The 12,251-nt window shown below is 45.7% G+C and overlaps 1 protein-coding gene across 3 annotated transcripts in view; it reads left to right on the forward strand.

The window, feature by feature from the left end:
• Positions 1 to 12,251, forward strand: part of LOC121271738 (lactosylceramide 4-alpha-galactosyltransferase-like) — an 80,697-nt gene that overhangs the window by 40,835 nt on the left and 27,611 nt on the right. Inside the window, exon 1 of one of the 3 annotated variants that reach the window (XM_041177960.1) lies at positions 502 to 565. The exons of the other annotated variants lie outside the window; for them this stretch is intronic. The gene's annotated coding sequence lies outside the window, so the exon portion shown is untranslated. Of the gene's footprint in view, positions 1 to 501; positions 566 to 12,251 lie in introns of those variants that run through there. 3 annotated transcript variants of the gene reach the window in all.

A 12,251-nucleotide genomic window follows, 5' to 3' on the forward strand; every position in this document is an offset into this window, starting at 1 on the left:
ATGGGAATCCTCAACTGAGGAAAATGGAATACGTTGGAAGCGCTGATGTGGCATTATCAGAACAAATACGGCAGAGCTTCTCACCATCCAAGCACTCCTTCCAAGTGAAGCCACGATTTACTTGTACTTTCAATTTAGTATACTGTATTCACTGTTCATGATGTGGTCTCCTCTACATCAGGAAGACCAAGCACAGACTGGGTGACCGCTTTGAGGAACTCCTCCCTTCAGTCAGCAAGCACAACTCCGAGCTTCCTTTTGCTTATCATTTTAATTCTCCACCTCACGCCCATTCTGACCTCCCTGTCCTTGGTCAGCTGCAGTGTTTCAGTCAAGCTCAACGCAAGCTTGAGGAACAGCACCTCATCTTTCGACTCGGCACTCTACAGCCTTCAGGACTCAACATCGAGTTCAACATATAAATCATAACCTCTGTCTCCATCTTGTTCGATGTGTTTTTTTTGTGTCTCTTTTGTTTTTGTTTTGTTGGGTTGTCTTGTTTCTTTCTTCAGAGGCCATTTAGGAGTCGACCACAGAGTCTGGAGTCGCGTGTAGGCCAGACCAGGTAAGGATGGTAGATTTCCCTCCCTAAAGGACATTAGTGAACCAGATGGGTCTTTACAACAATCGATAATGGTTTCATGGTCACCGTAACTGAGACTAGCTATTTATATTCCAGATTTATTCATTGAATTAGAATTCCACCAGCTGCAGGTTTTGAACTCATGCCAAAATAGCCCAGGCCTCTGGATTACTAGTCCGGTGACATTATCACTACACCATCGCCTCCCCACTACAATAGTTTGTTATATTTATGTGTTTAATGTTCAGAGTGTGCCAACTTAGATACCAAGAGAATGGTGCCCTGAATCTTCCAAACAGTGACAATGCAGCGGGCATTGCCAATGCTCTCAAAGATTTTCCTGAGCTGACGCTACTGTACGTTTCTTCCAGGATTTTCTGATCTTGGCTGTCAGAGAAATGCACAAGGCAGCATGTCCTGCTGATCTCCAATGGAGCAAAGCTCCAGTCAGGAGGAGAGGATATGCGCCCTTTTTATGGCACTAACTGCCTTATTTTGATAAGTATTTCACAGTCCAATCTTTTAATGAATGTTAGGGTGCATAGGTCAGGGGGTGGGGTGGGTGCCCGTCAGGTCAGGTGTGCAGTCAGGTTGGGGAGGCTCCTCGAGTCCAGGTTGGAGGGGATAGTCAGGTGGTCGGGTGGTCATGGGTGTGTTATTGGGATCAGGTTGGTTGTGGAGTTACCTAGGAATTAGATTGTGTTTTAACCTGTCCAAAATTACCTGAGTAACCATCCTGGTAAGTGCTAGGAATCTCTCCCAAAGATCCGGTTCTAGTTCAGAGTCGGTGACGTTTGCTGGGGATTCCCAGACAGCTGAAATTTAAACTTCCTGGGGCAATTCCCACATGGGTTTGTGCATCAAGACAGCCACAGATGGACGTACTGTCATAGATCTGGTTTCTGACAATCCAGAGACAGAAGATTTGCACTGGCCCCTTTAGCCAACACCAAAACATTAAACGCATCAACTGATGCCAAGTACATGATCTGATAGCCATTATAGAGTCATAGCTGTAGGATGATAAAGACTGGGACATGAATATTCAAGGATACATGACATTTAGGAAGGACAGGAAGCTAGGAAAAGGTGGAGGGGTAGCTCTGTTAATTAAGGATGACATTGGTACAATAGAGAGAGATGACCTTAGTTCTGGAGATCAAGGTGTAGAATCAGTTTTGGTAGAGATGAGAAATGGTAAAGGTAAGAAGTCACATGTGGGAGTGATTTAAAGGCCCAATAGTAACCACACTGTAGGGCAAGGTATACAGGAAGAAATAATGGGAGCTTGAGAGAAAAGTATTGCAATAATCATGGGTGATTTTTATCTGCATGTAGATTGGACGAATCGGATTGACAACGGTAGCCTGAATGATGACCTCGAGTGTTTTCGGGACAGTTTCTTACAGTGGAATTTTCCGGCTCTGTGGCTGTGGGGGTGGCATCGTAAAATGCAGCGAGCGTTCAAAAGTCCATTGACTTTGGTCGGACTGGAAAACCCCACCAGCAGGAGGGCCTGTAAAATCCCACCCTTAGAGCAGCATGTTTTAGCACCAACCAGAGAGCAGAATATACTAGACCTGGTAATGTGCAATGAGACAGGATTAACTAATGACATCATAGTGAAAGAGTGATCATAATATGATTGAATTTCACATTCAGTTTGAGGGGCAGAGGAGTGGATCTAAGACTCATGTTTTAAATTTAAATAAGGGCAATTATGAGGGCATGAAGACAGAGCTGGCTAAAGTGGACTGGGAAATTATGTTAAGGGATAGATCAGTAGGGCTGCAGTGGCAAACTTTTAAGGAGATATTTCATAATACTCAGAAAAGATACATTCCAGTAAGAAAGAGAGACTCTAAGGGAAGGACACACCATCTGAGGCTAACTAGGGAAGTTCAAAATAGTATCAAACTAAAAGAAAAAAGGTACAATTTTGCAAAGATGAGTGGCAGGTCAGAACATTAGACAGAATATAAAGAATAACAAAAGATTAATATGGAGGGGGAAATCAGAATATGAGAGAGAATTGGCTTGAAATACTAAAACACAAAGAGTTTCTACAGGTACTTAAAAAGAAGAGTAAGTAAAGTGAGTGTTGGTCCTCTAGAGAGTGAGAACGGGGAATTAATAATGACAAATAAGGAAATGGTGGATGAATTGTACAGATATTTTGAGTCTGCCTTCACTGTAGAGGATGCAAAGAACATCCCAGAAATAATTGTGAATCAGTAGGTGAAAGGGAGGGAGGAACTTAAAGCAATTACAATCACCAGGGAAAGGGTACTGAGAGAATTATTAGAGATAAAAGCTGATAACTTGCCAGGTCATGATGGACTTCATCCTAGGGTGTTGCGAAAACAGAGTGAACACTCGGACCCAGGAGGTTTGTCTTGGAAGTCTTTATTAAATCGTGATATCAAGGAGAGCCCAGTTGCATACAATGTAGCGATCCGGCACTCTGAGAAGCATTAGAGTACACACATAGTTATAGCAAAAAAGTACGTGACAGAGATTAGGCAGCTTCAATGGTTAGAGATTAGGCAGCTTCAATGGTTAGAGATTAGGCAGCTTCAATGGTTAGAGATTAGGCAGCTTCAATGTTAGAGATTAGGCAGCTTCAATGGTTAGAGGTTAGGCAGTTTCAATGGTTAGAGGTTAGGCAGTTTCAATGGTTGCTTAACCCTCACGAATTATTAACATGGTATGGTGATATATCTTGGCCATGCATACAATAGTTCTTTCATAGTTTACAACCATATCTGGTACCCATTAGTCTGGGAAGGTAGCTGAAAGCGCGACTAGCCTAATAGTATACGTGCAGGTTGCGTGACTGCCCAAGGACACTCTGTAGTAATTTCATCATACATGTATGGACAGAGTAAATGCGAGTATGCTCTTTCCACTTAGATTAGGAGAGATTAACACGAGAGGACATGGCTTTAGGGTGAAAGGGGAAAGGTTTAGGGGGAACATTAGGGGGAACTTCTTCACTCAGTGAGTGGTGAGAGTGTGGAACGAGCTATCATCTGACGTGGTAAATGCGGGCTCACTCAAGTTTTAAGAATAAATTGGATAGATACATGGATGGGAGAGGTCTGGAGGGTTATGGACCAGGTGCAGGTCAATGGGACTAGTGGAATAATATTTCGGCACAGACTAGAAGGGCCGAATGGCCTGTTTTCTGTGCTGTAGTGTTCTATGGTGCTATGCTATTTTATTCTTCCACAATCCCTCTTTGTTAATCTTTTAGATTAACACCAATGAGGAATAGTATCTTCATCATCATATGGGGCTTCATAACCATAAGGAAAAGGCCAGTCCCTGGCGAGGTAAACTTTCTCTCCCCACCAGTGGGCTTCGTTGGGGCCAGTGCGCATCATTTGGGGAATAATTGGGGCACCACCTAATCCAGTAGAGACACCATTGATAATCTGGGAGCAGCAAATCCGTGAAGCAACACACGCACAACACCCTATAACACATGCTACGACCAATCCAATTAAAACGTATAGCAACCAACTTCCCCAACCGGAGAACCAACCTAGTATTACAGACTACCAAGAATTTTTTTTATAAAAATTACTCACTCAAACTTTCCCCAACCTTTTTTATTTCTTGTACTTTGTCCATGACATGCTAGACCAAGTCAGTAATATTTTCAGAGACATTGGGTACATAAGTGCAGCACTCTGAGCCTATCATAGCCTTTTTCAGCCAGAAGGAAGTTAAGGGCCATCCTATTTTGTAATGCGGTTAGGCGTAATACTATCATTTCAGTGGTACTAGCTGAAATCTGCTTCTGCATCAGCCGTTGAATTAACGACTTTTTCAAGTGCAGCTGCCAGGTTGATAATTTCACGGGAATTACGAGCCGTTCCATAAGGGGGCAAAGCAATCATCCAGAATCGTTCAGATTTCAAGATGCCATGGCGATGTAGACACCGATGCGGGTGAATATCTGCGGGCGAAGAATGCAGAGCACAAATCAACCACAGTGTAGACTGCGGCATCAGACAGGATAGAGGAAAGGATCATATTTACATCTGGCACCACTGGGGCTATGGGAATGACAATGTTGTTTACAGCCCTTAAGTGCTGCACAAAGCGCCATTTGTTTGGCCATCCAACCTTGGGTATAGGCAGTATTGGTGTGTTGCAGGGACTGACAGTAGGCTTAAGAACCCCTTGTTGGAGCAGGGAATCTATGACTGTGGCGATGCCTGCCTCGGCTTCAGGGGTCAGTCAGTACTGTTGAACGCAAGGCAGCACAACATCCTTTCGTAGTATGACACGGTGGTCTGGGGCGGTGAGCACTCGGCCTACATGAGTCTTGTGCAGGGTCCACAAATCGTCATTGACTATTTCCAATGCTAAAGGGCCAATAGAGTCGGGCTGCTCAGGTGGCTGTTGCCGCTAAAATTCAGCAAGAAGGTTGATTAATTGACAGGAAATCCCCGGGAGGTATATCCTACCCTCATCAGGTTCAAACCACTCGAAAGATCCAATGCATTCAGAGGTAGGAGCTGACTGTAACCGCTTAAGCATGGGACTTATTTGTTTGGCATGGAAGGGGGGCTGAACCGCAAGGGTTTAAGTGAGGCTCAGAGTCAAGGTCCATACGGAACAGGGGCTCCTGTTCCGTGGTCAAGTGCACCAGGACGCCTAGGCCCGCTTCCCTGAAATAAAGGTAGGGGTCGAGGCAAACTGAGGTTAATTGCCCTGCAAGAGCGTTGGCCCTTTGGCGATACTCAGAGTCATCTTTCATTGTAATCCACGCAGTACAGTGTAAGCGAGAGTAATACTGTATCACCTGTAACAGGCTCTTCAGAATCCGAACAGGAGTCAAAAACGGCAGCTTATCGATTTTTCGCCACAAGCGGCCCATCTTTGCCGTGTAAGGGTTACCCTCAAGTTGCCAGCAGTATAAGGTCGGTTTGGGCTTAGCTTCGGGGTTAAGGAGTAGGGACGCTAACTGATGGGTCTGGGGTGAGGGTACCTCCACATACATGCCCTGAGGGGTACAGTAGATAGTGGCTCCTAATTTGCACAGGGTCTACTATCAGTGTCTCCTCTATACCGTTGTCTTTCAATGACAGAGCAACCCGTTTCGATAGGGGCTCGGATAAGGGAACACCAGCCACTCCCACAGTTACTACTCTGTTCTGGCTAAGGGGTAATCCCAGGGAGGGGGGTTACAGAGGACAGGATAGTGCCAGTGTCCACCAAGGTTTGCAAATGAGTATCTCCTATTCTAAGGCTTACCATAGGTTGTGCTTCAGAGTCTTGGGGAAGTGATATAACCGCTCCCTGGGCCCCGCTAAGCCTGCGGAAAAGGGTTATTATAAGTAAAGGAGGGAACCGTGGCTATCTGCTGCCTGTGTGACATAGCAGGCTCCTTGGGGGGAGTAGATTGGCAGTCCCTGGCCCAGTGATCTTTCTTTCTGCACTTACGGCAAATGTCTTGGGATTTGTCCCATCTCGGACCCTTAGCCTGTCCCTTACATCTGCCCTGTTCCTGACGATAGAATTGGGTCTTTTGTTGTTTTTGGCCCTCCCGGGGGCTGACGAACAGTCCCTCACGGTCCATATTGACCAAGGTAGTGGTAATTTCGGACCAGTGCATAGTTTGCCAATTCAGATTTCGCATCTTAAAAGCCTGGGCTTGTTGGGGCAGCATACAGTTCAGCAGCGTCTGAATGGCCAAGGGCCCTTTGCCCTCCGAGGGAACACCTGTATACTCTTCCCAGGTATTACGAAATCTGGCGATAAAATCAGGGGTACCCTCATCTTTCCTCTGCAAACACCGAGTAACTTCTCCCAGCTCCCCATGTCCCTGTGCTGCCCCCATAATGGCAATCTGGCCTCTTCCTTGTAACCAATGTCCTAAACTTTCATTGCCAGTTTCCGTTTGTTCATCATCTTTTCACCAATCCCCTTTTTCCCCAGGCGGCACCGGAATGGTATCCTTCAGTGTGTCCCAGGAGCTACCATAAGCAAATTTTAACAAGGCTTGCAAGTTGCCCGGAAGGTGTCGATAAATTGCACACATTTGCTTCAACCAATCGAGGAAGGCTGCGGGATGCTTAATGGGGTTGGGCACCTCGGCTACCATGGCACGAGCTTCAGCTGGGGTCCATGGTTTAAGTATGGCCGTTTCTCCAATCATTATTTTAGGGGCCTGAAGTGCATGAGAGGTGGAGTCAGCTGCTAGCTTTCTAGACTGACTTCGCGTGGTGGCTCAACTTTGCCGCGTCGCTTCCTTACTTCCACTATCAGATTCTGACTCCCTGGATCGGGAAGGGCGATCGCGTTGTCCGTCAGTCGGGACAGGATTTGATGGTCCTGGACCTGCTTCCGCCTCTGATCCAGCTCCCGCACCTGGTCTCGCCACTCTATTAGACTGTCTCCAAGCCTCTACCATCTCTATTAGTTCATCTGTCAGGGTGTCAGGAAGGGGAGGCCGACAAGGGCTGCCAGAAATGGGCGACATGAGTCTAGGGAACTGGGAATAAGGCCCCAGTAGACCGGGGTTAATGGGATAAGGCGGAGGGGCAGAGGGGTTTTCATTATCAGGAGCCAAACCCTCCCGTTTATTCTTTTGTTCGGTGGGGGGGGTGTTGATGTCACTTGGCCACCTCCATCCATTTTTCAAAACAACCCATCATACAATCAAATCCCAAGTAGGATCTCCGGCCCCATTAGCCACTCCATCCCACCAGGCCTGGATGAGGGGTATTTTAAAACTGCCGTCATGCGGCCATTCCCCTTGCGTCCAGCCATATAAGTCACTGCTAAAAGGCACCGCAAACCCGTCATCACCCGTCCCTTTTACAACAATGTCAGCTGGCGATCCCGGAGGGACCAGCGGGTCTCCTACCTTTTGTCGAGCCCTGGTTACCATTTTCATACGTTTTTCCGTTTTCTTGCCCTGTCAAAGTTCCTGATTTGGGCTCTGGCTTTGGTTTGTTTTTGGAACCCCGTGGAACCGGGGAGGCGGCAGATGCCGCTCTGCTGCTACGACTTCCCATTATATCTAGAAGGAAACACAATTAACAGCGCAGCGTGTTTTCCCTACCTATGTGGTCACCGGTGTTTAAGAGTTCCTTAACAAGTCCTCCGATTCTTTGGGTCTCTTTGGTTGATAGCTACCCTTTTACTCACAGTCCCCCTTTCAGCTGGGACGCTAATTCACTGCAATCTCCCTTTCAGCTAGGATGCAGTTTGTACTCTCCCTAACTTAGGAGAGTAGTTCCTCCCTTTCTCCACGAGGGTTCTTTCTTGGAGATCTGACGGCCCAGGATTTCAGTCACCTCTCCAACTTAAGAGGCTACTGGACTTCAGTCGGATCCCACCTTCGTCGCCAATTTGTCGCGGAAAACGGAGTGAACACTCGGACCCAGGAGGTTTGTCTTGGAAGTCTTTGTTAAATCGTCACATCACAGAGAGCCCAGTTGCATACAATGGAGCGATCTGGCACTCAGAAGCATTAGAGTACACACATAATTATAGCAAAAAAGTACGTGACAGAGATTAGGCAGTTTCAATGGTTAGAGATTAGGCAGCTTCAATGGTTGCTTAACCCTCACTAGTTATTAACATAGTGACATATCTTGGGCATGCACACAATAGTTCTTTCTAGTTTACAACCATATCTGACATCTGGTGCCCATTAGTCTGGGAAGGCAGCTGATAGTGCAACTAGTCTATTAGTTTATGTGCTGATTGTGTGACGGCTCAAGGGCACTGTAGTAATTTCATTATACATGTATTTTATTCTTCCACATAGGGTCATAAAAGAAGTGCCTGCTGAAATAAGAGATGCATTGGTTGTAGTTCTCCAAAATTCTTCAGGTTTTGGAAAAGTTCTATCAGATTGGAAAATAGCAAATGTGATTCCTCCTTCAAGAAACATGGGAGGCAGAAGGCTGAAAAGTACAGGCCAGTTAGCTTAAGATCTGTCACAGGGAAATTGCCAGTATTTATTATTAAGGTAGTTAAAGCGGGGCACTTCGAAAACCTCAAAGCAATCAGGCAGAGTCAACATGGTTTTGTGAAAGAGAAATCATGTTTGACTAATTTGTTGGTGTTCTTTGAAGAAGGGAACCTGTGGATGTGCTTTACTGTGATTTCCAGAAGGTGCCATATCAAAGGTTACAACACACAATAAGAACTCGTGGTGTTGGGCATAACATATTAGCAAGAACAGAGGATTGGTTAGCTAACAGGAAACAGTAGGCATAAATGGGTCAATTTCAGGTTGACAAGATGTGACAAGTGGAGCGTCACGTCACAGGAAACAGTGCTGAGGTCTCCAATTTTTACAAACTATATCAATGACCTGGATGGAGGGACCAAATGTATGGTTGCTGAGTTTGCTGATGAGACAAAGATAGGTAGGGAAGTAATTTGTGAAGAGCACATAAGGAGCCTGCAAAGGGATATTGATAGGTTAGTGAGTGGGCAAAAATTTGGCAGATGCAGTATAATGTGAGAAAATGTGAACTTGTCCGCTTTGGCAGGAAGAATAGAAAAGCAGCAAATTATTTAACTGAGGACAGATTGCAGAACTCTGAGGCACGGAGGGATCTGGGTGTCCTGGTACATGAATCAGGAAAAGTTAGTATGGAGGTACAACAAATGAATAGGAAGGCAAATGGAATGTTATCATTTATTGCAAGGGGAATGGAATATAAAAATAGGGATGTTTTGCTCCAGTTGTACAGGGTATTGGTGAGACCACATCTGGAGTACTGTGTACAGTTTTAGTCTCCTTATTTAGTAATGGATATTAATATGTTAGAAGCAGTTCAGAGAGGGTTCACTTGACTGATTCCTGGGATGAGGAGTTATCTTACGAGGAAAGGTTGGACAGACTGGGCCTGTACTCATTGGAGTTTAGAAGAAAGAGAAGTGATCTTTTTGAAACATATAAGATCCTGAGGTGACTTGACAAGGTGGATGCTGTAAGGATATTTTCCCTTGTGAGGGAGACTAGAACTAAGGGACACAGCTTTAAAATAAGGGGCCTCCCATTTAAGACGGAAATGAGAAGAATTGTTTTTTCTCTGAGGCTTGTGAATCTTTGGAATTCTCTTCCCCAAAGACTGGTGAAGGCAGGATCTTTGAGTATCTTAAGGCAGGGGCAGATTGATATTTGACTAACAAAAGAGTCCAAGCTTAACAGGGGGATAGACAGAGATGCGGTGTTAAGGCCACAGTCAGATCAGTCATGATCTTATTGAATGGCGGAGCAGGCTTGAGGGGCTGAATGGCCGCCTTCTACTCCTAATTGATATGTTTATATTTAACTCTTGTAACCCTGGTATCCAGGCCAGGGAGAGAAATCATGGACCTCTGTGATTCTCCTTTTCCCAGGCTTCTTATTCTGCCATTTATTCCCTTTCTGCTCAATCATGCATGGTATTTTTTTCCCCGATCAAGATTCACCAAACAATCATAGAAAGGTCCTGGTAAAATTATAACTCCCATTGTTGGCACCTAGTTACAAATATTGGCCGGTATAAAGCAGCATAGATCATGAATGTTAAGAGCAGCAATGATGTAATGCAGTGTTAGTTCGTGTGTGCCCTATAGGTGATCCTACTGCAACTTAAACAAACACAGAGAATACAAATTTTACTTTAACAAAAGTGCATGATGCCCTTAATTTGACAGGAAAATACCCTGTTAGTTATTATAACACTGTGCTGACGATAACACTGATTTCGGTGACTGCCTCAGCTCTCATTAACGTGTTCTGCACATTGCACCATATGGACATGGTGACAGTAAATTCATATTTAGAGGAAAGATTCAATACTTGCAACTCAGGTAAACTGCACAAGATCTTTTCCATTCTGTAGAAATAGAAGAAGACTTTCTTCTGCCTGGGTGCATGATATTATTCAACAGAATTATTTCATACAAGGGGATTCTAATTTATCAGTAATCTCACAGGGTGGAGAGATCAAATTACCCCTGAGCCACAAAGTGAAGCAATTGAACAACATAGGTTATCACTGACTGTGAGAAGCATTAAGGAGGAGCCCTCGGGTGTCTCTGTGCCGCACAACTTTTAAGCGGCCAGAGGACAAAGGACAATTGTATTTGTGTTTTCTAGATCAGCGAGTCTGAGGACTGCTGCTTCTCGCTACAATATATTTTCAATTTCTACTATGCAATATAACTTTATCATTATATTTCAATACCTCAAAAGGCACCAAGACAGAGTGGGATAATAGGTTAGACAAAGGAGAAGACTGAAGTCAATGGCAAATATTCTTGAGAATCATGCAGTAACCAGTAAAACAGGTTACTGATTCACTATGAGCCCATTATCTGTCTTGGCAATTTCACCCCAGAAAGTCTACTCACAGTAAACTTCCATTAGCAACAAAATAAACAGGACCCCAGGTATGATTCCATACTCCGTTCACAAAATAATTATAGATGACCAAGGCCATCTAGTCCAGTTCATCTCATCCATCCCAGAATGACATGTGAAAATAGCTTTTAGAACAGGAGCCTGCTTCACCATTTGATAACATTGCCTATATTATACCAGTGACTACAACTCAAAAGCATTTCATTGCCTGTAAAGTGATTAGGGACATTGTGAAAAGTGCAGTATAAATGGAGGTTTTGTCTTTCTTTCATTATATCTTCTTGCAGTAACTCTTTCGAGTACAAACCCGTTTCCATCTGTTTCAGATGAAGTTACATTGTTTCATAGTTTGCCATTGTGAGATTTGAATTCTTGATCTTGGGGTTACAAACCCAGTACCATAACCACTTGGCTATTTAGGCCAAGCATATCTTCTTGCAGTAGGCAGAGTGACTGTAACAATGATGAAATTGGAGGCCCAATGCTGATTCTCTAAGGATAATTAATCACACAGCAATCACCTGATGTCAGGAAAGTGGCTACAGAGAAATCGCCACATTTCCAAAACAATTCAGCTGTAGCTAATCTCCACTCCTCCAACTACCCCATCCAACTCCTCCCCACCGCAAACCCCCTCCATCCACCCAAACCCTAACCACCTGCAACCTCCCCCACAACCCCCCATCCAACCACACCCCGACCCCCCATCCAACCACACCCCAAACCCCCCCTCCAACCACACCCCGACCCCCCCATTCAACCACACTCCGATCCCCCCCATCCAACACCCCTCCAACCACACCCTGAACCCCCCATCCAACCACACCCCGACCACCCCCCTCCAACCACACCCCGACCCCCCCATCTAACCACACCCCAAGCCCCCACATCCAACCTCCCCCCAACCCCCCATCTAACCTCCCCCACAACCCCCCATCCAACGACACCCCGACCCCCCCATCCAATCACACCCCGACCCCCCCATCCAGCAATACCTCGACCCCCCCATCCAATCACACCCTGAACCCCCATCCAACTACACCCCAACTCCCCATCCAATCTCCCCCCCTCCTACCACACCCCAACTCTCCCTCCTAACACATCCCAAATTCCCCTCCAACCACACCCCAACCCCTCCTCTAACCTCCCACCACCCGTCAACCCCCTCCAATCTCCCCCTCCCGCTTCACCTGAACACCCCCAATCCCCTATAACTTCCGCCATCCAACCTTCCTCCAACGCCCCGCCAAACCAGCTAACCTCCACCAACCTCCCCCA

Source organism: Carcharodon carcharias, chromosome 2, assembly GCF_017639515.1.
Source record: "Carcharodon carcharias isolate sCarCar2 chromosome 2, sCarCar2.pri, whole genome shotgun sequence".
Classification (NCBI taxonomy): Eukaryota; Metazoa; Chordata; class Chondrichthyes; order Lamniformes; family Lamnidae; genus Carcharodon; species Carcharodon carcharias.